Consider the following 4,087-nt stretch of genomic DNA (forward strand, 5'->3'; position numbering starts at 1 on the left):
ACTGTCAAGATGTTCTTCAAAAGCAAAATAACTAGACAAATATATATTTATTGCAACAAGGGCTTACAATGAAAATACTTGATAGGTAATGTGCAATTAATCAATACCTAACAACTGAGAAGTGGGAATTAGAATTCAGCTTGAAGCACGCTACAGACTTGACATGTAGACTGTACAGTAGTTTGTCAATCAGAGAGCATGTACTGAGGTTGGCACAGCATTGAATTGATATGATCAGTGTAAGAAGCTAAGTTCAAAGTGACAAAATAAAGTGGAGGGCTGAATTGTCCCTTGAAATGTAAAATTCAAGTAAAGATTTTGCTTTTGACAATACAGAGTTAAATTAAAAATTGTTTATGAAAAAAGTGAACATGTTCAAATGAAAATTCATTAATTTCATTCAATTTATACTCACATAAAAACCAAATGTCTATTTTGATAAGGCAATTATGTTTATCCCATTTGTCAAATGTTTATATAAATTTTACTTTCACAGTAAATACTTTTATCTAACTGTTGAAGCTCTTGAAATATGACTCCACTTGACTTTTGGACAACATGCAATAGTTACTTATTAAAAGCATTCTCAAAAATTATTGGTGGGATTTTAATCAGCTCAATAAATAAGATTCTGCTACTTGTTTAAAAAAGAAGAAGGAGACAGATGTGCCCTCAAATATCTTCTCAAATCTGAAATAGGTGGGTACACAAAAATATGAAATGATATTAGAAGAGTTTATATGATACAGAGAAGATTAGCATGGCCCCTGCGCAAGGATGACACACAAATTAGTGAAGCGTTCCATATTTAAAAAAAAAAAAAAAAAGAAGAGTTTATAATGGAATGAAGTATAACCATGGCCTAGATGGAAAAGGAACTTATTCTCACAGGTCTAATAGAACCTAGAGCTCCACAGTTTACCTCAGCATATGGAAACTCCTTTTTTTTTTTTTTTTTTTTTTTTGACAGGCAGAGTGGACAGTGAGAGAGAGAGACAGAGAGAAAGGTCTTCTTTTGCCGTTGGTTCACCCTCCAATGGCCGCTGCGGTCGGCGCACCGCGCTGATCTGATGGCAGGAGCCAGGTGCTTCTCCTGGTCTCCCATGGGGTGCAGGGTCCAAGCACTTGGGCCATCCTCCACTGCACTCCCTGGCCACAGCAGAGAGCTGGCCTGGAAGAGGGGCAACCGGGACAGAATCCGGTGCCCGGACCGGGACTAGAACCCGGTGTGCTGGCGCCGCTAGGTGGAGGATTAGCCTAGTGAGCTGCAGCGCCGGCCTGGAAACTCTTTAATAGGTAAAAGGGAAGAAAATTACTCAGAACTTCAGTTCTGAAATTACTCAGAACGTCAGGGGAAAAATATTTCTTTGTCCCTCCCACCATCAATTCAATCTTCAGTTAGTACTTTTTCTGAAAAAAAAATCCTACTTTATTGGGTTGTTTATTAAGCATGTATATCTTAGATAACCTTTATAAGTCTGACTCTGTTTTAGATATGGGGATAAAATGATGAATAAGAAAGACAAAAGTCTTTCCCATCATAGATCTCATTTAACTAGAAAAGAAGTCCATCTATATACATGTGTGTGAATACATAAAGAATGTGAGATACTTTAGAGATATGTGTAAAGTTGTAAGTAGGATTTAATCAATTAATTTATTAGAGAGGCAAAGAGACAATGAGACAGACAGAAAGGGTTATCTCATCTGCTGGTTCACTCTCCAAATGCCTGCAACAACCAGGAGCAGGCTAGGCTGAAGCCAGGAGCCTGGAGCTCAATCTGCCAGTTGGGTGGCGGGGACCTAAGTACTTGAGCTATCATCTGCTGCCTCCCATGCTGTGCATTAGCAGGAAACAGGAATCAGGAGCCAGAGACAGGGGTTGAATTTAGGCAGTGTGATGTGGGATGTCCTATCCTGAGTTTTACCAACTAGACGAAACATTTGCTCCCCATGTAGAATTTTAAATTGCTCTCTATAAAATGTCCAGCAGGGAACCAAATCTTAGAAACCATCCCAAGTTATTTATTTTCAAAATGGAGATACATGTATGTGTATATAAACAAACAAAATATTGCCTTGTTAGTTTCTTTTGAAATAGTTTACATCTCCATTTAGGTGTTTTCCCAGTTATCTTCACCTTGAATGATCTCTAGACTGAGGTTGTATAATAAACCAAGACATTTCACAGGTGTAAGCATTTACAGACATCCATATTAGTGTCAAAGAGTTTAGATGATTAATCATGATTCACAGCATTGATCTCCACTCCAGCCAAAGCCCATTTTGTTCTCTTCACTATCAACATTAAAATCTCTGCCTCATCTTCAGTGTACTCTCACACACTATCACTCATCTCTGAACAGATACATATTACCTTATCTTGGTGTATTTTCTCTGTAAATCCACATCCTTATGTTCTTTCAAGATTTTACCTAAAATGAATCTCCCTTTTATGGCTACCATTTCAGAAACTACTTAAGATCTATTCCTCTTGATTCTCTCTCTTTCTCTCTCTCTCTCTCTCTTTCTCTCCCTCTTTCTCTTTCTCTCTCTCCCTCTCCTCTCATCTCTTAACACTTAATCACGTGTACAACACTTAGTTCCTTCTTGGAACAGCTGCATACAGTTGGTAATGCACATGCTTATATGTTCCTGTCAGTTGTGCTTAAAGGCATTTTTCTACATATCCGTTGTCACTTACTGATTGCTTTGTCTGGCAGATGGCAGTTTTTAGGAGTGTCATCAATTACTCAAAATATGCTGAAATCTACAGTAGTAAATAATGCAAGACAGTCACTGTTTAAAAGCACAGTTCCCCCTTTAACAAGAAAGGGACAATCATAAACTTTTTTATTTTATTTTATTTTAATTTTTTGACAGGCAGAGTGGACAGTGAGAGAGAGAGACAGAGAGAAAGGTCTTCCTTTGCCGTTGGTTCACCCTCCAATGGCTGCCACGGCCGGCGTGCTGCGGCCGGCGCATCGCGCTGATCCGAAGCCAGGAGCCAGGTGCTTCTCCTGGTCTCCCATGGGGTGCAGGGCCCAAGCACTTGGGCCATCCTCCGCTGCACTCCCTGGCCACAGCAGAGAGCTGGTCTGGAAGAGGGGCAACTGGGACAGAATCCGGCGCCCCGACCGGGACTAGAACCCGGTGTGCCGGCGCCGCAAGGCGGAGGATTAGCCTAGTGAGCCGCGGCGCCGGCCTCAATCATAAACTTTTAAGAATTTTATAAGGAAGGCATTTATTCAGTGTGTTCTAGAAAATAATCCTAGTATGTTTAGTAAGAAATTTTTGATGAATATTGTTCTTTATTTCACATAAAAGATATTTGCCACATGAATTTTTTAAAAGATTTATTTATATGAAAGGTAGAGTTACAGAGAGGCAGAGGGAGAGAGATGTCTTCCATCCGCTGGTTCACTCCCCAGATGTCTGCAATGGCCAGAGCTGCGCTGATCCAAAACCAAGAACCTGGAGCTTCTTCTGGGTCTCCCCCATGGATGCAGGGGCCCAAGGACTTGGGCCATCTTCTACTGCTTTTCCAGGCCATAGCAGAGAGCTGGATCAGAAGTGGAGCAGCTGGGGAATGGGCGCCCATTGGGGATGCTGGTACTGCAGGTGGTGGTTTTACCCGATACACCACAGCAACGACCCCACCACATAAATTTTAATCACTGTTCAAGGGCACTCAGGGAGTTATGATGAATAAGAAGCATAAGGACCTCTTTTTTATGACATTCACACCCTTGGTAGGGAGAACAAAAATAAATAGGCCAAAATAGTTAACATATGAAGAAGATAATTTTGATAATGTTAAATGAAAGGAAATAGAGATGTACTAATAAGTGACAATTTGTATAGGTATGTATGATGTGTATGTGTTTGTAGGGCAAGGATATGTGACGACGCTATTAATGTTGTTCCATGTATCTCCTAGGCCTACCTCCCAGGGCACCTGCAGCTATGGTAGACCACCCCCTGGAATCCGAAGCACCAACACATTCTGCTTCTTCCCTAATGCAGGCATGGAGAACCTCTTTTCTGCCAAGGGCCATTTGTGTATTTACAACATCCTGGCAGGCCA

The 4,087-nt window shown here is 40.9% G+C and overlaps 1 pseudogene; it reads left to right on the forward strand.

Moving 5' to 3' along the window:
• Window positions 1-712: 712 nt before the first annotated feature.
• Window positions 713-812, forward strand: LOC127485013 (U6 spliceosomal RNA; annotated as a pseudogene).
• The last annotated feature ends 3,275 nt before the right edge of the window (window positions 813-4,087 follow it).

Source organism: Oryctolagus cuniculus, chromosome X, assembly GCF_964237555.1.
Source record: "Oryctolagus cuniculus chromosome X, mOryCun1.1, whole genome shotgun sequence".
Taxonomy (NCBI): Eukaryota; Metazoa; Chordata; class Mammalia; order Lagomorpha; family Leporidae; genus Oryctolagus; species Oryctolagus cuniculus.